The 23,998-nt window shown below is 50.1% G+C and overlaps 1 pseudogene; it reads left to right on the top strand.

Annotated features, from left to right (window-relative positions):
• Positions 1 to 6,533: 6,533 nt before the first annotated feature.
• LOC136461835 (LEAF RUST 10 DISEASE-RESISTANCE LOCUS RECEPTOR-LIKE PROTEIN KINASE-like 2.5) lies at positions 6,534 to 13,272 on the top strand (annotated as a pseudogene).
• The last annotated feature ends 10,726 nt before the right edge of the window (positions 13,273 to 23,998 follow it).

The raw sequence follows: 23,998 nt of genomic DNA, 5'->3' as shown, positions 1-23,998 counted from the left end.
CCGACCGACCCTTAGGTTTTGGTGTTTGACGCCAAAGGGGGAGAGGGTTCGAGTATGTAGACTCAGGGGGAGCGACTTTTAGGGGGAGCTAGTTATCTAGTATTAGCTTACTATATACATTTGGAGTTTTATCTGTGTGATACACTATTACTATTATGCATTCGTGTGTTACTTTCATGCATATTATTATATCTATGTGATAGTGATATCTACGTGATTGTGATATATGATATGTGTGCTCTCTACCTTACATTATTTATATGTCATATCACTTGTGTTATGCTCATTTGCCATTGCTTCTGCGTTTATACTCCGATGCAAATGAGCTTTGTTACTCATATTCATGTTTAATTCATATCCTTTGAGTACATTGTGTTGGCTTGGGTCATATAAGCTTGACTAACACTTTTGTTCTTATCGACAAAAGCTTATATGAACCAAGCCCGTCAAAAACCTCACTCTTTCAAATACTCGAGGTGGAATTGTCATCAATCACCAAAAAGGGGGAGATTGAAAGCATCTAGGCCCCTAGTTGGATTTCGGTGATTAATGACAATACAAGATTACTATGACTAACATGTGTTTTGCAGAAGCAATTAAGTTAGGTCATGGTAATGGAGATCTATTGGGCAAACAAGGTTGTCATGCCCCTACGATGGAAATCGTTTCGGTTTTCAAAGGATGGACGACAAGGTTAAGGATGACTAGTTCTAAGTATCGATTGGAGTTGAAGAGACACTTAGAGTAGTTTAGGACTTTGTTTTTTCTTTGACCGTACTATTAAGGGGGGTATGGACGGGTAGCTTGACCTAGGTGAGTCTAGTGAGTTAGGTGTAGTGCACACTTGTTAAAACTAGCTCTAGGTTGCTCCTATGAATGCCTAAGATCCTTTGGAGCAAACTTCATTCACATATGATCAAGAGTTGAAAGTGAATGGAGGGTCAAATGCTGACCAGACGCTGGCTCCGGTGCGATCGGACGCTGGCCGCAGGGTTCGATCAGTTCATTTGATCAACAGTCTGCGTTCGGTGCGACCGGACGCTGGAGAGGTCAAGTGACCGGACACTGAGAGGCAGAGTCCGATCGACTCTAGTAAGGTTTCAAAGAAGGGAATCTGTAACCGAACGCGTCCAGTCAGTACTGACCGGACCCTGGGGGTTCAGCGTCCGGTTGAGTACAGTACGAGTACAGTAAGGTTCCAATAAGGGTTTAATGCGACCGGACGCGTTCGGTCACTTAATGCGACCGGACGTGTCCGGTCAGTGGTGACCGGACCTTGCCAGCGTCCGGTCAACACATTTTCACTGGATTGCGGGTTGAACTGATTGGAGCGTCCGGTCAACCTGACCGGAGCGTCCGGTTACCCCGCAGAAGCTCATAACGGTTCGTTTTTCAGGCTGCCTTATAAATAGAAGCTCCACTCGTGTGTGGAGCCACTTTTGCTCATTTCAATAGCTGAGAAACACGTTTGTGAGTGCCAAGAAGAGGAAGGTCCTAGTGAGGTGATTGAGATTCGTGAATCCAAGAGAGTAGCTTCATTAGTGAATCAAGAGTAGACAAGTGTGCATCCATCTTCTCATTAGGCTTCACGTGGTCAAGTGAGAGTTCGTGCTTGTTACTCTTGGTGATCGCCATCACCTAGACGGCTTGGTGGTGATTGGGAGCTTCGTGATCACCCGGCGAAACTTGTGGGTGACCCAACTCAAGTTGTGAGCGGCTTTGGGTGATTCGTCGCGACGGAGTGTCGAAGAATCAACCCGTAGAGAGCACTTGATCCTTGCGCGGATCAAGGGGGAGCTACACCCTTGCGCGGGTGCTCCAACAAGAACTAGTGGGGAGTGGCGACTCCCTGATACCTCGGCAAAACATCGCCGCGTTCCTCTCTCTATTTACTTTGAGCATTTACCTTGAGCATTTACTTTGAGCAATTCAATACGTGTCTTTACATTCATAGAATTGCTATGCTAGAGTAAGTTTGGAACATACGTTGCAAGTCCGTTGTGCGTTAGTTTAATAGAAATACTTTTCTAGGCATAAGGGGTTAATTGGGCTAACCGTAGGATTTAATTATTGCAAGAAAATTTAGAATTAGCCCAATTCACCCCATCTTGAGCATCTTGATCCTTTCAGCCACCATGATCGTAGTAGCAGAGGCCGTGGCGCTGCCCTCCTCATTGTCTAGATGTCGAAAGACACAAGGAAGATGCCGATGACTCCTAATTGTCGGTGAGGAAACAGTGATGGTGGCGTGACCAACGGTGGCCTATCCGTCACTCCAGCACCTTGATAATCACACCACCTTCCCATGACTCTAGCACCTTGATGATTGGATCTTAGGAGATGGATACGTGTAGCTAATCCTCGGAATGTTGGTTTCTCCAGCAGGAGTCTGGTCCTCTTATTGGTGTTAAGTGACCGGGGACCACAACCCTTGGTCGATTTGGGTGTCGCCTCGGTCGCGGCACGTACCAGTCACGTACTCCCCTTGACTCACCAGAGGAACCGGTCTAGGAGTTGGCCCATCCCAAAACCTGGCCTGGGATCACTTATTCCAACATTCTTCTCTTTAATCAAAAAGCTAACATCATAGTCCACACTAAGTAAAAATAGTACATAGGGATAATATGTTGTAACAGTCAAGAGAACGCCACTGCAACAACAATACCCATACCAATCCACCTGATAGAATGTCACAATCGTAATGGGCGTTGGTTATCTTATGGCCCTCATGCCCAGAATCAAAGGCTCTCCATTTAAATCTATATGCACAACATATAATCATATAATATTTTGGATGGTAAGCCTTACAGGATCCATGATATATTAACTTAATGCTCATATGCATAAGATGGGCCCACGAGCTGGTGGCTTGCGCAAATTGGCAGCCCAGGCACGGGACCTTAGGCTTCAAGCCCATGAGAGAGTGTGCGGGAACATGATGGACTAGGACGAATGCAGTCTGGACCTTGGGCTTCAGGCCCATGAGGGAGCGTGCGAGACCATGATGGACTAGGACGAATGCGGCCTGGCTCGGACTCATTGCTCAGTCCGTTATGGTTTTATTGTTTTCCCATATATTTTGAGCATATGGGCTAAACAGCATGGACCAAATTCATCAAGTTTCTAGGCTATTTTCAATGCATTACTTACTGTTTAATTTTTGCTAAAAAAAAACTTACTGTTTAATTTTTTTAGCAGCACCGTTAAATAAGTCACAATGTTTAATGAGCTAAGTTGTGCCATAACTTTATTAATTTGGGATAATTTGATCCATTAGAAATTATGCAGTATCTATTTTCAGTATTATGGCTGTTTGAAGGGCATAATTATAATTTTAATGGAGCACTAATGAACGGTTATTTGCTTAAGAAAATTCTGATTATTTCTTAATATAATTTCTGGGCTATTTTAACATGGGCCCTTTATTGCTTTCATGGGCCAAATTTTGACCTATGTTTTAAACTCATTATTTTAATGCATCTCATTATTGTTTAGAGAATCATGGCATTGTTTTATGATGTCTTACGTATAATGTTTATTTTGCCCATATAATGATTATTTTCCCTGCTAAGTTGTAATTATTTTCCTAGTTAGAATGGAAGGAATGGAAAATTCTAATTAAAGATTTTGTTGTGGCTTATGCATGTATCTTTGACCAAAATTAATTTATATGTACATGTTCACAAGATTATGTTTTAGTTTATTTTTTGGTTCTACCCAACAGTGATGCAAATTAAAAATGATAGTAGCATATTTTAATCAGACCAACGTAGGATTTTAATTTATGCATGACATAATGTTTACATATACTTACTAATTGTTATTCTAATTTACTTTGAGTTAGTGTTACATCCTTCAGAGGTTATGGACAGGATCAAAGAGATTCCTCTCCTGGACCAACTTCCCATTATGGAAAGAGGAAATTTAGTTGTCTCTCTTAAATTTGAATTGTGATCATGTTACGTGAGCACGCTCCTACTCTTGTGTTGTTGGGAGAGTAGGAAAATACTCATGTATGGCATGATCACAGTTGAAAAATAACAGGCCAACTAAATTTCTCTTTCTATAATAGAAAATTGGTCCAGACAAGAAGAGAAATCTCTTTAATCCTATCCAAAACCTGTGAAGGACGTAGCACTGACTCAAAATAAATTAAAATAACATTAGCAAGATATGTAAACATTACATCACGCATTAATTAAAATCCTGCGCTGGTCTGGTTAAAATAAGTTAATGACATTTCTAATTCGCATAACTATGGGCAGAAACGAAAAAGAAACTAAACATAATTTTGTGAACATATTCATATAAGTTAGCATTGGTCAAAGATATATACATAAGCCACAATGAAGTCTTATGATTTCTCGTTGGTTCCATCTGACTAGAAAAGTAATCATAAGCAATAGAAATAACCATTATGTGGGCAAAATAAACATCATACATAAGGCAGTGCTATGATTCTCTTAATAATAATGAGATGCACTAAAAATAAAAAAACTTAAACTTAGCTTAAAATGTGGCCCATGAAAATAATAAAAAGACCCACATTAAATACCCCAGAAAATAAAGGAACCATCAGCTCCCACAGGCCCATGTTCTTCGAACGCGATCTCGGCCGTCTGATCCTAATCACCTTCGCCCAACGTCAAACCAAAACGGCATGTGGAAAAAAACACTAACCCTAATCCCCATTACGCTCTTCGTGTCCCGCATTTCACGTGCAGACGCTGCTAGAGAGAGGTGACGGTACGGACTCCTTGGCGCCACTGTGAGCCCCTTCATTGAAGCACGTGCGCGGCCAAGCTGCACGTGGGCTCGTCAAAAGGCCTCTCATCAGCACCCATGAAAACAACGCAAGCACGGTGGGCCTTCACCCCGCGCGCGTGGAGTGGCGGTGGCGGGCGGTTCCGGCTCATGCGCGGAGTAGTTAGGGCACTAATTAGATTAAACTGCCCTCTAAATTGAATTAATCCGAGGCAAAGTCGACACTTTCGGGTTTCATGAACTAGATTAGTTGGCTCTTGGTGCCACAATATTAAAGAATTAGGGGCTTAACCATAGGGTCTTCTAGTTTAGTTAGGGCCTCTTTGGCACGACTTATGCCGGCTTCGGCTTCATCTATTTTACGTAAATCGAGGCACTGTAGCGTGAAGTCGTTTTGTAAGCCGGAGTTAAAATGAACTAGAAGCCGGGAAAAGCCAGTTTTTCTGGCTTCACCGGCTTTGGCTTCACCGGTGAAGCCGTTTTGGATGAGCCGTGCAGGGCTTTAATGTGAACACATTGGCGGTGCCCTCCTCCACATCTGGATGACGGGAGACGCTAGGGAGTCCGACTCCTGATTGTCGGTGAGGAAAAGCAGGGATGGCGATGGCCTTCCGTCATCTTAGAAGGAGATAGGTACATAAAGCAGGCTAATCCTCGAAACGTTGGTTCATCGAGTGGGAGCCTATGGTGTTGTGTGAAGGGGCCACAGCTCACGGTCGGTTTGGGTGCTCTCGATCTCGGCAGGTACGGGAGTCGCGTATTCCCCTTAACTTGGCTAGAGGAACCGGTCTGGGCGTTGTTGGCCCATCGCAAAACCTGGCCTGAGATCACTTATTCCACACTTCTAAACATATTAGAAAGCTCCAGCATGGAAATCTAAGGACTATGGGGGTGTTTGCGCAGGCAGCACGTCTAGATAGCAACCTCTTTTCCACATTTGTTGAAGGCGTGATTTTTGTGATTTCCACCAAAAACCAATTTAGGGAGTAGATTTAGCAAGCTCTTGACCTATACAAGAGTAATCCCGAGATTTTTGTTATTTTCCACCAAAATCCAATTTAGAGAGTAGATTTAGCCAGATCTTGACCTATATAAGAGTAATTCCGAAAGAGTACTAAAAATAGTTGGCTGGACAAAACAAAAGGAAAAGGACATTGATATAGATTAAAAAAATGTGACTTGTGCAGCCTTGTACGAGATTAATTGTTTACCAACAATACAAATAAGCATAGTTAGTATCACCCGTGTTTATGGCAAGGCATATAATAATATATTGAGTCCCGTCAAATTAACTTCGCAATTTTCCACACATAGATATCTATTTTTTTATTAAAATTCCTTTTAATGACATTGGAGCATATATATTCATCCGTGTGCATCATAAAGAATTATAGCAGAATATATATTTCAACTTAAGTAATGTAATATCAAGATTTCTAATATCAGCTATGGCAATTGCAGGAACCAAGAGGGCTAACTGGAAGACAACAATAATAGGTAAATATTTCCATCGAGAAGAAAACTATAAAGTACTCGGTCAATGCAAAAAGATATGACAACAAATGTGGCAGAAGTGATCTACAATGGTATGGATAGCTAGGGCACGTATTCTAACTGGTTTTGTAGACTGCCGCAAAAATTAGTGCACAAAAAACTATGGTTCAAAAAAAAATAGAGCACAAAAACCTCATTCGTTACAAAAGAAAACAAATAATTTAGGATTTTGATTTTACAGAAAATAAATAACACATACTTAATCTCAAGTTCGACAACAGCAGCTGCAAGTTTGCTTGTTCTATGTATTTGCATGTTGATATGGAAGAGCAAGGTGAAAAACCTATGGTTTCTCCTTGCCAAAAAGACTAGCCGCAACAATGAAAGGAACGCTGAGGCTCTAATAGAATCATACGGATCCCTAGCTCCAAAATGATACAAGTACTCAGAGGTAGTGAACATAACTTCCTCTCTCAACAATAAGCTTGGACAAGGTGGTTATGGAACAGTTTACAAAGGAAGGCTACATGATGATTGCCTTGTTACTGTGAAATTCTTGCATGAGTGCAAAGGGAATGGGGAGGAATTCTTGAATGAAGTTATGAGCATAGGAAGGACATCTCATGTTAATATTGTTAGCTTATTTGGGTTTTGTTTAGAGCGCTCAAGAAGAGCTCTTATATATGAGTACATGCCAAATGGTTCTTTGGAGAAGTATATTTACTCTGAGAAACCCAAAGAAACTTCAGGGTGGCAAAAGCTCTATTCAATAGCAATTGGGATTGCTCGTGGCCTAGAATACTTGCACCACAGTTGTAATACACGAATAGTGCACTTCGATATCAAACCTCAAAATATCCTTCTAGACAAGGACTTTTGCCCAAAAATTACTGATTTTGGTTTAGCTAAATTGTGTCATGCAAAGGATAGTAAGCTTTCAATGACTGGTGCTAGAGGAACAATTGGATTCATTGCTCCTGAAGTTCACTCCCAAACCTTTGGAGTTGTCTCAACAAAATCAGACATTTACAGTTATGGAATGATGTTGCTAGAGATGGTTGGAGGCAGAAAAAACGTGAAATCAGTGGTTCAAAAGTCTAGTGAAAAGTATTTTCCACATTGGATTTATGAGCTGATAGGAACCGAGGTTCCTCCTCTGACCGAGCGTAGGTTGTAGCGGTGGGTGATCGGGGGTCGAGGCTTAAACCGCGATGGACCACGGCGGGGCGCCGTGATCTCGCGAAGGCAGAGGGTGGCGGCGCTACAGTACCGTCGCTACAGTGCCGCGGTACTGTTCACGGAAGGAAGAAGAGAGAAGGCGGCTAGGGTTTCTCCCGGCTCCCTGAGGAAGCCGGAAACAATAATTGTTTCTGCTTAATTTCCTCAATAGAGTTTACAGGTATTTATATGTCTCTGAATAATAATAGAAAATAACTCTAATATTATGTAAAATATGATAAATATGGGCCTTGAGCCCCCTAACCCGCCGGCATCCTCTAGCCACTGCTGGGCCTTCGCCTGGAGTACTGGATGCCGGTCATAACATCTCTCACCGCCTTCTCAAACAGCTCGTCCTCGAGCTGGAAGTCGGGGTAGAAGGAGCGGAACTCGTCAACGGACTCCCATGTCGCATCCTCTTCTGGAAAACCATGCCACTGGATCAGCACCTGCCAGGTGTCACGGCGCCGCTGGACACGTAGCGCCTTGGCCGGGGCAGGAGTGTAACGGCCGTCAAAGGTCGGCGCCAGGCTGGCCGACGTTGCTGGAGCGTCACCGCGGTGGCGCTTGAGCAATCCCACGTGGAAGACATCATGAAGACGGGCACCCTCGGGCAGCTAGAGACGATACGCCACCGCTCCAAGACGCTCCAAGACGCGGAACGGCCCGGCATAGCGAGGACCGAGTTTGCCCTTGGCCCCTGGAGAGAGTGCATGGGCTGTATGGTTGAGCAGCCGCAGCCACACCCAGTCGCCCACCTCGGCGAGGATCTCATCACGGGACTGAAGAAGCGCATCTGCAGCCTCGGTCCGAGCTGTACCCGGCGAATAGGGCAGCAGCGGCGGAGGAGGGCGACCGTAGACGACCTCAAACGGTGTGGCACGAAGAGCCGTGTGAAAGGAGGTGTTGTAGCAGTACTCCGCCCACGACAGCCAATCCACCCACGCGCGGGGGCGATCCCTCGTCACACAACGGAGGTACATGGCGATGACCTTGTTCACCACTTCGGACTGGCCATCCGTTTGCGGATGGAAAGCTGTGCTCATGCGCAACTGGACACCCGCCATCTTGAAGATGTCTCGCCAAACGTGCCCGGTGAACATGGGGTCCTGGTCGCTGACGATGGACAGCGGGAACCCGTGAAGGCGAACGATGCCGTCGAAGAAGGCACGAGCGACAGACGTAGCAGTGTAGGGGTGGCCGAGCGCGATGAAGTGGGCATACTTGGAGAAGCGGTCCACCACCGTGAGGATGACTGACTTGCCCGCAACCTTGGGCAAGCCCTCGATGAAGTCCAGCGAGATATCCGCCCACACTTGGGTGGGGACATCGAGGGGCTGCAGCCAGCCCGTGGGCTGAACCGTCTCCGTCTTATTGCGCTGGCATGTGGTGCAAGAACGCACCAGGTCCTGCACCAACACATGATCACGGGGGATGTAGAAATCCGCACGGAGACGGTGTAGTGTCTTCTGGGTGCCCTCATGGCCAGCTGAGTGAGCCAAGAGGAGCACTTGCTGGCGCAAGTCCCCTTGGTCCGCCACGTAGACGCGGGCGCCATGGAGCAGAAGGCCGTCAGCCAGGCGCCATGGGGCCGCCAGCTCCCCTGCCTGGAGCTGCGCCAGCAGTTGCTGGGCGTCAGGCGCGGCTGCTGTTGCCCGCCGGATGGCGTCCAGAAGGTCGAAGGATGGTCCCGACACGGGGAGGGCTGCTATAGCCGCGGCCACCAGGACTGCTGCCCCCCCCATCTGCCAAGTCCCGGCGAGAGAGAGCGTCTGCCACGATGTTCAAGCGGCCCGGACGGTACTCTACCGAGAAGTCGAAACCAAATAGCTTGCTGATCCATTGATGCTGCGGAACTGTAGACAATCGTTGATCAAGTAAAAATTTCAAGATGTAATGGTCAGTGCGAACCAAAAAGTGGCGCCCCCACAAATATGGACGCCAATGACGAACGGCCTGAACCAAGCCGATCAACTCCCGCTCGTAGGCCGCCAGGTTGATATGACGGGCCGCGAAGGGACGGCTGAAGTAGGCGAGGGGCCCGACGCCCTGGTGGAGGACGACGCCGAACCCTACGCCCGACGCATCGCAGTCGACCACGAAGGGCTTAGTAAAGTCTGGCATCTGAAGAACAGGTCATGTGGTCAAAGCGCGTTTGAGCGCCTCGAATGCCCCCGAAGCATCGTCGTCCCACACAAACGCGTCCCGCCGCAAGAGACGCGTGAGTGGGGCGGTGATGATGCCGAAGTCCTGAATGAATTTCCGGTAGTAGCCCGCGAGGCCGAGGAAACCACGCAGGCCGCGGGCAGAGCACGGCAGGGGCCACGCAGCCACGGCGGCGACCTTGTCAGCGTCCATGGCGACGCTGCCCTCAGAGATCACGTGGCCCAGGTAGGCCACCGACGACGCGCCAAACGAGCACTTGGATCGTTTCAAGTGAAGGTGGTGTACCCGAAGCGCGTGGAGGACGATGTTGACATGCTGCAAGTGCTCGGCCCATGATGGACTATAAATTAATATATCATCAAAAAATACCAGCACAAACCGCCGCAGGTAAGGCCGAAGGACGTCATTCATCAGCGCCTGGAAGGTTGCCGGGGCATTGGAGAGCCCAAATGGCATCACCAGAAACTCGAAGTGGCCCTGATGGGTGCGGAAAGCCATCTTGGCGATGTCCTCCGGGTGCATGCGCACCTGATGATAGCCGGAACGAAGGTCAAGCTTGGTGAAGAAACGAGCCCCATGGAGCTCATCCAGCAACTCGTCAACCACCGGAATCGAGAATTTGTCCTTGGAGGTCTTGGCGTTGAGGGAGCGGTAGTCGATGCAGAAGCGCCACGACTTGTCCGCCTTGCGCACCAGCAGGACGGGCGCGGAGAACGGCGAAGTGCTCGGCTGAATGATCCCTTGGGCAAGCATCGCTGCACATTGGCGCTCGAGCTCGTCCTTCTGCAGCTGCGGGTATCGGTACGGCCGCACCGCCACTGGGGCCGTCCCGGGCAGCAGGTGGATGCGGTGGTCGTAGGGGCGCGCCGGAGGGAGCCCAGTAGGCTCGTCGAAGATGTCACTGTGCTGCGCCAACAGGCGATCTAGGAGAGGTAGCCACGGGTCAGTCGTGACCGCGGTCACCGCCTGCTGTGGGGAGGGCGTCTGAGGGCCGGGCACGCCCTGCCAGGTGACGCGGCGGCCCTCCCTCCAGAACGCCATGGTAAGGGCGTCGCAGTCCCACAACACGGGGCCCAACATGCGAATGAAGTCGAAGCCGATGATGAAGTCGAAGGCGCCCAGGTTGAGGCCAACACACGTGATGGTGAAGTCCTCGTCGCCGATGCGGATGGGCACGTTCCGAGCAATGCCCTCGCACGCCACGTGCTCACCATTGGTGACCGTGACACGGAGGTGGTCACCACCAGCTGGAGACAGGCCCAAACGGCGCAGCACAGCCCCTTGGACAAAATTATGAGTGGAGCCGGTGTCGAGGAGGGCGAGGAAACTCTCGTCTTTGACGGTGACGGGGAGCAGCATGGCGTTGGGCGGACGGATTCCTGCAACAGCATGGAGAGAAACGACAAGGGCGTTAGCAGCGTCTGCTGCATCGCCGGCCACACCTTGGCCGGCCGGCTCGTCTGGAAAGGCAGCTGCGTCGGCGTCTGCAGCTTTCACCTCCCCGGCTTCCTCATTGACGAAGTCCGTAGACTCGAGGTAAAACAACCGGGGGCACACATGGCCTCGGACATAGGGCTCATCGCAGTTGAAGCACAGCCCTTGACGGCGGCGCTCCAACTGTTCCGCCGGCGTGAGGCGATGGAACTGACGCACGGGAGGGGCGCCCTGCCCGCCCGCGAGGCCAGCGCTCGGCTGAGCTGGAGCCCCCGCTGCTGGTGGCGGGGCACACGGGGGCAGGCCGGGACAAGGTGGAGGCCGGGCACCCCACGGGGGTGGCGCCGTGGGCATGGCCGCCGCCCGACGCTCGAAAGCCCGTGCCAAGTACATGGCCGTCTGGATGTCCTGGGGATCGCGCATCTCCACATCCACCCGAATGTACTCGGGAAGGCCCCCGACGAAGAGATCGGCCTTCTGTTTGGCCGAGACGCCACGTGCATGGCAGGACACCGCCTGAAAGCGGTCGGCGAACTCCTGGACCGTAGATTGGAACGGCAAGCGCCCCAACTCCGCCAGCCGAGTACCGCGAACTGGCGGTCCGAAGCGTTGGCGGCATAGCTCGACGAAGCGCTCCCAAGAAGGCATGCCCTCATCCTGCTCGAGGGCGTAGTACCAGGTTTACGCCAGGCCCCGGAGGTGGTACGATGCAATCCACGTTCTGTCGGAGGCCGGCCATCGTTGGCCCCGGAAGAATTGCTCGCAGTGGTTGAGCCAATTCAGGGGGTCTTCCGAGCCGTCGTAGGTTGCGAACTCGAGGCAATGCGTCTTGGGCGGCAAGCGGTCGAGACCACCCCCATGGCCTGCGGAGGGCGCTCGTAGGGACCCTCCTGGTCGGCCGCAGGTGGCACGGCCGCGTAGGCCGCCACGGAGGCGCTGGTGTCGTGGAACAGCGTCCCGTCCACGCCGCCGTACAGGGTCCCTGCTGCATAGGGTCCCCCATGGGCGACCGTCGATGGAGCCTGAGGGATGGTGGACCGAGGCGGCACCGAGGAGTATAGTGGCGCGGTCATGGAGTGGTGCGTCGCCGAGGATCCAAGGGCCCAAGCCGGAATCGACGACGGTGAGTGTGGAAGTTGCAGCATATGGATCGGGACCTGGGACACCGACGGCTGAACGGAAGTCGACGGCGACGGCATGGAGTCCGTAGGCATCCCGTAGGGGTAGGTGATTTGCGGCACCGAGACGGATGAGGGCAACGACAGCGGCAGAGGAGGATGTGACGGTTGCGGTGGTGGAACCACGTACTGGCTGCTCAGAAACGCCTTCATCATGTCCTACAGCTCCTTCACGCCATGGCTGAGATGGACGATGGAGGTCGTCACCTCCTCGGGCGTTAACACCCGCCGCGGCGCGACGGTGGTCGGCAAGGATTGGGAGGGCGGCACCACCAGAACGGCCGACGTAGCAGGGGGCGCGGTGGAGGTGGTCGGCACCGGCGGGATCGCCGGCGATGGCGCGGCGGAGGAGACAGCGGGGGTGTCCATGATCGACAAGGTCTGTGATACCAAGCTGATAGGAACCGAGGTTCCTCCTCTGACCGAGCATAGGTTGTAGCGGTGGGTGATCGGGGGTCGAGGCTTAAACCGCGATGGACCACGGCGGGGCGCCGTGATCTCGCGAAGGCAGAGGGTGGCGGCGCTACAGTACCGTCACTACAGTGCCGCGGTACTGTTCACGGAAGGAAGAAGAGAGAAGGTGGCTAGGGTTTCTCCCGGCTCCCTGAGGAAGCCGGAAACAATAATTGTTTCTGCTTAATTTCCTCAATAGAGTTTACAGGTATTTATATGTCTCTAAATAATAATAGAAAATAACTCTAATATTATGTAAAATATGATAAATATGGGCCTTGAGCCCCCTAACCCGCCGGCATCCTCTAGCCACTGCTGGGCCTTCGCCTGGAGTACTAGATGCCGGTCATAACATGATCACTTTGCCCAAGAAGATGGATTACATGGTTGTGATGTCACAAGTGAAGTGGAGGAAATTGCCAGAAAGATGACTCTAATTGGTCTGTGGTGCATCCAAATTGTACCTATGCATCGCCCTACCATAACCAAGGTTTTAGAAATGTTCGAAAGAGACTTACACAAACTGGACATGCCACCAAAGCAGAACTTCAGTCAAATACTGTAAGATGTTCTCTCTAGACATTTTCTGCACTTGTCATTTTTAGTAATTTTACATCTACAACTCCTTTCTCGTTTTTCCAGCGAAGATTCATTTAATAATTTGAATACAGAAAGCATGAGTCCTAGCAGCTCTGCTGAAACACAAGGTTCTAGTGAAGGACTGAAGGCTGAGGAGATAAAGCATGTGAATTCAAATATTATATGACAGTCCTCCCCATGGTCGAGAATAAACATCTTGTGAGAGTAATCAACTTTGTGAATGACCCCTACTCGAGGCATATTAATGGGGTTCAAATCAGAAGGTACTATGATAGCTTTCAAAGAAAAAAGGCTACTATCTTATTATAGTATCTTGCATAGGACCTCATACATAGTAAAACCCAAAGGGAGCTTCTTTCACATAAATTACTAAATACTACTATCCATATATGGTAGCCCAATATTATCAATTTATAAAGGCAAAGACTTTAAAACGGGCGTGCGTTTTAAGTCCGCACCGTACACGCGCCCCACCACCCCTATCTCCCTCCCCACCTCGCGCCCGCACGCACAGGTCGTCTTCCACCTCCGCACCTTGCGCCCCACCTCTCTCTCTCTCCCGGCACCCGGCAAGCTCCTCCTCCCCCTCCTCCTCCTAGATCCGCTTTCTAGGGTTCCGGCGAGCCTCTCCCCCTCTTTCTTCTCCAACTCCAGTGGGTATAGAAGGGGCCGGCTGGGGGCAGGCATGCAGGCCAGGCGGTGGGGATGGTGGCCGGACGGTTTAGGGGCCCTAGCGGTGGTAGCTGCGACCGGGCTAGGTCGGGGCGAGGGCGCCATGGCCATGGCGGCGGCGGCAGGGGCGGGAGGGGTGGGAGGAGGGGAAGAAGGTGGCGCCGCCGCCGAGCTAGGGTTTCGCCGGAGCTGCGCAGCCGCGGAGCTCTGGCAAAATCCTAGCTCGCCGGCAGCGGGAGCAGTGAACGCGGGGCAGTGGGACCGCAGGAAGGAAGAAAAGAGGACCACGCGCCTGTGCTGGTCTGCTGGAGCGGCCGTGCGTGCGGCTGGCCTAACCACACGTGCGCTAGCCGCGTCCATTTATAAAATACTAACTACTGTGGGTGCCCACGCTTCGCGTGGGAAGGAGGGCGGGAAAAAAAGGGAAAAAGATGAAACGGGTGTGTACTGTTCCGTAACGGGTATGTGGGAAAAAAATCTAATTTTTTTTATCGGGCTGACACTGTTCCTTTTTTTCGGGTAAAAAAGAGGGCGGAAAAAAAAAGGGAAAAAGATGAAACGGGTGTGTACTGTTCTGTAACGGGCATGTGGGAAAAAAAATCACCAATTTTTTTATTGGGCTGACACTGTTCCTTTTCGGGTAAAAAAACTTATCGGGTTGATACTGTTCATCCGGTACCCGGTAATGTTGCTCGGCAGTGTCCTGTGTCTGCGAAAACGCCGGATGAGCGGTACACGATGATGTGAAAGGCCTCAAATTTAAAGTTCTTATATAGATATAGATGTGGACATCTATATTGGTATCAAGTTAGGTACGCATATTATTTTTAGCTCAGGCAGACATTTTTTTCATACTAGAGTTATGTAATGATACATCTCAGGACGGCAAGGAGCATCAAACAAGATACCGGAGCAGAGCTGTCAGAATAAGAAGATGAAGCTGAAATGGTCATTCATGTACAATGGGCCAGGAAAGAGGCACAATTTTTGCTTGGAATTGAGTTTGGTTATTCCCAACAGCACCAGACTCTTCCTCAGAGACAGATGAATATAAATTGCATAACTAGTCCTTCAAAATTCTCACCGGAGGCCGTCCTGGCAATCCAGGTAGCAGTGCATATATCTGAAGTCTGGCAATAATAATCCTATGGCTGTACACCCCGGCTTCAAAGGTCGTATAAATGAATCCAGATAAATAAAATCCACCCAGTCCAACTGGTAATGGTTCCAATTCAAATCAGAGCACAGTTTCCATAAACTTATAGTCAGATTGATGGCTTACGGCTTACGAGAACAGAAACTGGCAAAATCAGAGCAAAGCTGCAAATCTACTTACTTGGTTCGTGGATGCCACTGCTTGCCGGGTCCTGCACGGCCGCAAATCCAGGCGACCCAATCATCCCGTGGATTTGCGACCTTCTGCCATGGGCGACGTAGTCGAGACGTCTGCCGCCATGGACAGATCACAGAAGTACCGAGCCCGCGCCGTAGCGGGGGCGGAGGTTGTTCGGAAATCCAGCTAATGCGACGGCAGTCGCAGTGGTGGTTCGTGCGTTCGCGGTCGCCGCCGCGCGGCACGGCGAGACTGCAGCTGCTGCACCGCCGCGATACGGCCCCGCCGCCGTCGGCGCTCGGGCGGAGGAACCTCTGGATGAGAGGCCTGTTCAGATTCGACCCAAATATGAGGGGAATGTATGTATTGTCCGGGTCTTGAGGCCCAAAGCCGGACTGCCGAGCCTCAACTCGTGTAGCTCATGCGGGCTTGAAGCCCATGAATCTTCCGTCTCGGAATTATGCGCATACGGCCCAACTTTTACTTGTTAGTATGGTAGTGTAATTTCTAAAAAATAATGTAGATGTGTATTTTAGCTTCTTTGTAAATCCTTATTTTTGTTGATGTATCCCTGATGTTCTCTGAATAGCTAGGTTTCATTGTAAAACGGAATCTGGCTGTCATGGTTCAAGACCACAAGCCTAGCTCAAGGCCCTCCCCTCGGCCCCACTACTAGAGAACAGACTTTCGGTCTGTATCGGTTTTTGGCTTTAGGCTCAACCATATTTGGACCCGAGACTAAAGGTAGGATTAATCCCGGTTGGAGCCACCAACTGAGACTAAAGTTCCCTGCCCAATAGCTAGAGTCATAGGCTTTTGCAGAAGGGGGCCTCTAGTCCCGATTGATGGCTCAAACCAGGACTAAAGGTCATCCTCTAGTCCTGGTTGGAGCTGTTAGCCGTGATTAAATCTTTAATTCTGGTTTGAGGCTTCAACTAGGACTAGAATTCCACCTATAGTCCAGGTTTAAACCACAAACCGGGACTACAGGTCTTGGGTTATATACTTTCTCCTTATTCCTCACCCAGCCCGAGCCATTTCAAGCTCTCTGTTTCTTGCTCGTCTCCGGCCATTTCAAGACTTCATTTGATTCATCCATCCATTCTTCGGTTCTAAAGGTTAGCAACTTCATCCTCTCATGTTTCATCACTAGCATGGCTCGTTTCGTGGTCTAGAAATAGAAAAATTTGTGGTTTTTTAGATTATAAATAATGATGGATTTTTTTATTTATATGCCATTTGAGCTCGAAATCACTTGATAGTTTGCATATGTAGATGAAGTAAGCTTATAGTAGTTCATCAAAACTAGTATGCACCTTTCATTGCCTCATTTTATGGTTTGGAAATAGAAAAAAATAAAGTTTTTATATTAGAAAGAATGGTGGATTTTTTTAGATTTAAACACCATTTGAGCTCAAACTCACTTGATAGTTTGCAAATGTAGAAAAAGAAAGCTTAAAGTAGTTGATCAAAATTAAACGAGTTCCTTATAACCATGCTTCATTGGTTGGTGATGAATCTTTTTCTCGTAAAGTGGTGTCTGCGGCAGGAACTAGGGAACAACTTATGTGGATACTACATTTGCGAGTTCCTCGTGCAGTACTCGATGAAAACAAGTGAAGAGATCCTCGGAGTACGTAAAAATATATACAATTTATTTATTACCATTGTGTTGATATATATATCCATCATACTTTTCCTTTTTCATTCTAATTGAAGCATGAATGTTCGAAGCAAAGGGTCATATGAAGTGAACAAATCAAAGCAATTCAAGATGCATTAGCAAGATTTCTTATGGAACAGGTCATAAATCCCAGTGGCGCGTACCACTATGACAGAAGAAGAATATCTCCTAGCCATGATTGAATGAAATCTCAAGGACATGAGTACAAGCTTTTTGTTACTTTATGTACATATTCCATGAATGTACAAGCTTTTGAAATATTTGTATATATATTTTTTCATACACTTTAGTGTATTATTTTTGTATAATGCTCGAACGGAACCTTATACATATGAACGTCGAAGTGAAGCGCCTCCCTCACGATCTCACACGCTCGATCCGTAATTCGAATGGCGTGAACCGCGTACGAGCTCGTATTTGCCTCCGAGGCTAGTTCGAGGTCGCCGAGGACCAGCTGGACGGCGACGCGTAGGGCATCGTGCTCATCACTCTCTTTCAGGAGGGAGGCCTTCACCTCGTTGTGCTCCTTTAGGATGTGGCTCTTCATCACTTCCACTCTAAGCTTGTCATCGAGACCTGTCCAAGTCACATACCGACCGTGTCAAAAGGCCTACCACAGATTCTAGGGAGAAAGACAACAAGAGAAACCGGAGGCTTACTATCCATGTTCGTCGGAAGCCTATGCACCTCATCGTGCTACCAGGACACCGAGGCCTCCAGGCGCCAGACCTCTTCCTAGCGCTGACTAAACTCCACGGTGAGCCTAGTGGACACACCGTCGACCGTAACCTTTAGGTCCCTCTCCCCCTCAAGCTCACCCTCAAGGTGGTCGATCCGCTGCTAGGCGTCGGTGCGCTCCTAGTGAGCCAAGTCACGCTCCGTGCGGAGCCCCTCTACGGCCTAGAGCAAATCATCTCACTCCTTCTGTAGCCGCTAGGCCTCCACGGCTTCCATGCGCGCCCTCTCGATCAGGGCCATGAGCTTCTCCTCAGCCTCACGGGCATTATCACGAGCGTCCTTCTCCCAAACTCAGAGGTTGGCCAGCTCTCAGGTGGTGGGGGCAAGCTTAGTCACCTCCTGACGGGCGATAGCGAGCTATGCTGCCAGCCCATCACTCCATCGCGTCTCCTCAACAAGGAATTGGGACTCCTCCCGACTACGGATCATAAGGGACTATAGAGAAGACAAGACTTAGAGGCATGGAAAGGGAAAATGAGGATCAAAAGTATGGTCATATCATACCTAGCCAATCGGGGTGATAATGTCGCGCATCGAGCTCGATACGGTGGTCAAGGCGTGAACTGTAGTCCCAACCTCTGAGTGGATGCTTGAAAGGTCCTTGTGTGATTTTGGTAATTGAGTAACAATCTAGGTGGACTAATTGTGTTTATGTGAGATACACAGGTGATTAGTCCACAGGTACATGTGTGTGAGCAGCATATGCCATAAAGGTGAAAATGGCTTAGAGATGTTGCAAAGCTCACATACGTGATGATGAAGGAGCTCATTGTAAATGAGACATGACATTGAGTCATGTGATCAAGGTAGAGAAGATCAAGACAAAACTTGGCTTGATGGACCAGTTGCCAGCGTGAAGGGCAAGTCGGAGGTTTTGGAGCGATGGACCGTGTGGCGGTGAAGCTTGAGCAAGACTTGGTGCCAATGGACGAAGGCAACGGTGAAAAGCAAGTGAAGTCAAGATCGATGAACCAATATGATCATGTGATGATATGAAGTGGATCATATCATTGTTGATTGTGTTGGTGCATGTGTTGCATCGACATTAGAGGAGATGGAATGGAATGCGCAAGGCAAAGGTATAACCTAGGACATTTCATTTCACCGGTCATAGGTGTGTAGAGAAGTTAATGACCAGGTTTAGGATAGATGGTCGTACTATCAAGAGGGGCAAACTTGTTTGTATATCGATCATCTAAGTGCCACTCGAATAATCTAACTTTGCATCGGTGCTAAGATTGAGTGGCGTGGCAAGTTGAGTGGCTAATCCTTTGGAAAAGATTTGTGAAAATACTAACACACATACACATGGTGTTGTACACTTTGTGGTGTTGGCACATTTACAAAGGAGATGAAGTTGGAGTTGATGTGGATCAACTCGGCGAAGGAACGGAGGCAAGGGTTTGAACTCCACCGGCGGAGTGTCCGCCCGTAGAGTGTGGACAGTCCGATGGTGCCACCGACACCCTATATAGAAAAGATAGGGTCTCATAGAGTGGACCAGACACTGGTCATGTGGTGACCGGACGTTGGGGTCCTACGTCCGGTCAGTGGCTGCAGAGAGCATGTAGGCATCGGTCTTCGACCGGACGCTGGCGCTAGAAGTGACCAGACGCTGATAGGGTGTGTCTGGTTAGGCTGATGTATGGTGACGTAGGTGACATAGAAAAGTTGGAGAAGGACCGGACGCTGACGCTGCGTCCGATCGTGACCGACCAGACGTGTCCGGTCGCGACTGGTACCTTACTAGAAACTACCGGATGCTAGGGTTGCTACTTCCGGTCAGTTTGAACAGCTGCGTCCGGTCATCACTTGACCATTAAGATCAAGTGACTGAGGTTGAATGGAGGCGACACATGGCGAGCATCCATTGACCGAACGCTGAGGTTCTACGTTCGGTTGATACGACCGGAGCGTCTGGTCGTCCTGAGTTTTGCCCAGTGAAGGGGTAACGGCTAGTTTAGCCCGTGGGGCTATAAATAGAAGGGGTCTCGGCCTTAGGCCGGTAGCTGAGCACACTAGAGCCTTGGTGGCTTATGTAGTAGTGCTTGGGAGCCCTCCATCTCACATATGCTTAATAGTGATCATCCGATTGTGTGAGAGCGATTCTAATGCGATTACATCGTGAGGTTGCATCGAGTGGCATTAGGTGATCGAGTTGCAAGCCGGTGGTGCTTGTTACTCTTGGAGGTTTCCACTTCCTAGATGGCTTGGTGGTGGTCTCCATTGAAGCCCGCAAGAAGCTTGTGCGGTGCTCCGGAGAAGAGCTTTGTGAGGGGTATTGTGCTCGCCCCGTGAGAACCGCGAAGAGCAACTCTAGTTGAGCGTGTCATTGAGCTACCATCACTTTTGGGGTAGGTTCTTGCGGTGCCCAATGTGCGGGCTTGGCTGGTGATGCCAATTAGCCGCCGAACCACCAAGTGAGCGGTCGACACAACGGGGACTAGCGTGTTGGTAAACACGTGAACCTCGGGAGAGAAATCACCTTGTCAACCTTGTTCTTTCCATTGGTTTGCATTCTCGTTACACAAGCTTGTAATTACTTTTATATACATTGTGCTTGTGTAGTTGCTCTTGTAATTAGTTAGCTTGTGTAGCTCACTAATTACCTTCTTGCTTGTGTAGCATAGAAGTAGCTCCCTTGCGTGGCTAATTTGGTTTGTGTAACCTTATTAGTCACATTGTTTAGTTTGTGTAGCTAAGTATTTGCACTTTCTAATTTGGCATTGGTTGCCTTGTTATTGAGCATTGCTAGTGAGCTTAGTTAGCTTTGTGCTTTTGCTTACTAGTTTATATAGGAGCTCCCTTGTTGCTTAAAGTACTAGTGGCATAGGTTTGTGTGACCTTGCTTCTAGAATTGGTTAGGTGAGCTCTAGCTAGCCTAGCACCTTTGTTGCTTAATTAGTATCTTTCGAATATGCTAGAGAACATAGATAGAGGGGTGTAGTCTTGGCTAGATCGATAGTTTTAATTCCGCACTTATTTCGGTTAGCCGACGTGATTAATTTTAGAAAGGGCTATTCACCCCCCCTCTAGTCTACCATCTCGACCTCACAATGCTCCCCCATTCCCTCTCCTCCGCTACGTCATCGAGAGCAACCACATGGACCAGAGACTGGGATGGCTCCGCACCGATCCCAAGCAGCGTTGACCCCTCCTGTGGTAGCAACTCCACCGGAGCGGACCCTCCGGCGGTAGAAGGGGCAGGTGATGTGGATGTGAAGGCTAGCCCTGTTGCCACATCCATTAAGGATGCCTCGAGTGCACCCTCTTCCATCTACCCCACCGTAGGCGTGGCCACCCACACGGCTGAGGGCTTCGGCTGCATTGCCTCCTCCTACGACATCATGGCCACACCCAAGCGTGCCACACCCGCCACGAGCACTCCATATGCGCCCTCCTCTGTCTGCTCTCCTATGGATGCAACCATCGTTGTGCCTCCCCGATTAACGCCGTGGCCGCCCCAGCACCACTCCCGCTCACCTCTAGTGCTGCACCAGCCGACTCCTAGCGCATCTGTCGGAGGAGGCCCTTCTTCGACGCAAGCCTTAGGAGAGTCCCATGATCTCTGATGCTGCAAAGGACATGACGGTCAGTTTATGGCAAAAATTCATTACAACAAAAGGACAATAAAACTCTTGACTCACCCTAACGCCATCGGGCGAGGATGTTTTGGGGTCGGCCCACCCAACCCCAGCTGCTCCTCATCGGCATGTTGCTGCTTTGAGCCCTCCCTCTGCTCAGAGGGTCCAGATGGAGTAGAGCGGTCGGTCCCCGCCGACTCTAGGGGCACTGTGGGAGGCTTAGACAGAGCAGGGCGGCTTGATTCTGTTGGCTCCAAGGGCGCGTCCTCCCCCTCCTGCCTCAGGGCATGCCACGGGAAAGGCCCCACCTATGGCAGAGATAGATCCCTGTCCTCGCCGCCTAGGTCATCCCATTGGATGGGCGACCCAAAACCATCCCCACCGCCCAGCTCATCCCATTAGACGGGCGACCCAGAACCATCGCCTTCTTCTTCTTCTTCCTCCTCCTCCGAATGTTGTCGCCGCTTTCCCTAGTTCAGCCTCGCCCGTTGCTTTGCCTACTACCTCACCTCCTTATCGTCCTTATCCTTCTTCCTCCGCTCATCTATGGTGTGGTTTGCTGCCCTCATGGTCGCGTGCTTCGGCAGCAGCGCGACGGAGGCCCAAAATCCCAAACCCACCGGTAGCTCGACGAAGACCACGTTTGGCCACATCACGAGATGTCCCGGGACTCCTCCATCACCTCCTTGATGCGCTACATGACCTCGCTATTGCAGAGCGGCCCCTAGGCAAGCACCGCCCTATCAAGCTACATGTCGGGCGTCATCCTATACAGCGGAAGGGCATACACCATCAGCGGCGACACCCTCCTCGCATGATATGCCCCGATGACATCGGCCCCGCAGAGGTCGTGGTTCTTTAGGAACATGATGACGTTGAGGATATCATGCATCCTCTTCTTCTCCTTCTCGTGAGGACCCCACAACCACACCAGCGGCGCCTCTTTGATGAGGCATCTGGTGAAATCTGATAAGGGGATGGCATCGTCATTCTTTACATAGAACCACTACGCATGCCACCCCTATTAGACCTTGACTACTGATATGGCATGTACGCGGTGGACCGCTGCCTCGGAGGTGGATGCTTGCATAGACCATCGGCACCGGTAGGTCCCCAGCTCTATCCCTCTTCTTGTGTAGGGAAACAGAGAAGAAGTACATCTATAGTTCAAAGTGGGGTTTGATCCCCAGGTATCCCTCACACAGCATGATGAAGGACATGATGTGCTAGATCCTATTGGGGTTCCCTCGACTTGGTAGTGCTGTAGTGGTCCCTAGAAGAATGGATGGAGAAGGATCGTGAGTCCACGTTCGTGGAAGGGCATGAAGGACACAACATAGCCATTGGGCAGCATCGTAACATCCTCACGATCAGGCACAAGCCACTCCTCCACGTTGGTCCTCCTGTGGAGAAGATCGCACTTGACGAGGCCCTCCATGCGCGCGTGGGTGATGTCGGAGCGATACCACATCTCCATGGGAGGAGCAAGGGCTTTTTGGCGGTGGTGGAGAAGCGAAGGCTACGGATCTAGGACACTAGTGGTGGATTAGCAAGGGCAGCAGATCCGAACGACGACGGTAGAAAGGCAAAGAAGGCAAGGTTGCGGTTTAGAGTGCCAAAATATGAAGGGGGAGGCCACTATTTATAGGGCGAGGTAAAGCGAGAGGCGAACCATCTGCCTAGATTTATGCGCATGCCGTGCCACGTCACATTGCCTCTCTGAGAAACGTGCGCACGCCACCTCTAGTCGCTTCCTTGAAGGACACGCCAGATGATGGTTTGCCCCAATCGATAGGCCAAGAACTGCCATAGGTAAGGAGGGATACCAAGCTGAAAACGCTCACATGGCCCATTCAGGCCTTGGAGTTCGAAGGTTGGCCCACCAATGGGTTCATAACCGCTCCGGGGTGCCCTTAGAGTGAGGGGTGAAAAGGGATGGGCCTACCAACAGCCAATACCTAGGCACACGAGTGTTGTAGGCACCCCGGCCCATGTTCAAGTCTTGGTCGGATCCCAGTCCATGGTTTTTCCTCGAAGAAAGGCAGCGAGCCCTTTGGACCGGTCGAATGGACCTAAGAACTATATGGATTGGCCGCCAAAAATCTAGAGTCGGTCACCACTAACCCATGCTAGGCCCTCATGAATGGGAATCCGGGCCCCACTCGGACTAGCCCATTAACAGCTCACCGAGCACCATGATTCATCCAGCGAGGAAAACATAGCACGGCTCAGCCCCTCCATTTTATCAAAAAACACTTGAGGGAGGACGATCGCAAGATGAGCCGACCACTCGACCGGACCCCTGCTGTGTGGGGGGGGGCTCAAGGGAAGTTGGACTTGCAAGGAGACTGAATACGTGGTCACATGATAATGACGGATTTATTGGATCCTAGGAAGGGATCAGAATCAAGAGAAATCTCTTCTGGGGCCCAGAATCCTGCAGCTATGTGTTCCCAAGGAGTCCAATCGCAACCCACCAAGGCATCTCATGAGCAGCAGAAGATTAAAGCCCTTGAAGTCCCTCCATCCAAAAAAGCCTATGAAGGAGCACCCTACTCCTCCGTAAGCTTGGGGGCTACTGTCGGGTATCAATATTAGGGATACCCAAAGAGGGAATCTAAGGACCACAGACGATGACTCGCCTAGATAATCAAGGACAATCTCTGTCTCACCCAAACCC

The sequence above is a fragment of the Miscanthus floridulus genome, chromosome 6, assembly GCF_019320115.1.
Source record: "Miscanthus floridulus cultivar M001 chromosome 6, ASM1932011v1, whole genome shotgun sequence".
In the NCBI taxonomy this organism is placed as follows: domain Eukaryota; kingdom Viridiplantae; phylum Streptophyta; class Magnoliopsida; order Poales; family Poaceae; genus Miscanthus; species Miscanthus floridulus.
This window is presented reverse-complemented; position numbering and strand designations above follow the sequence as displayed.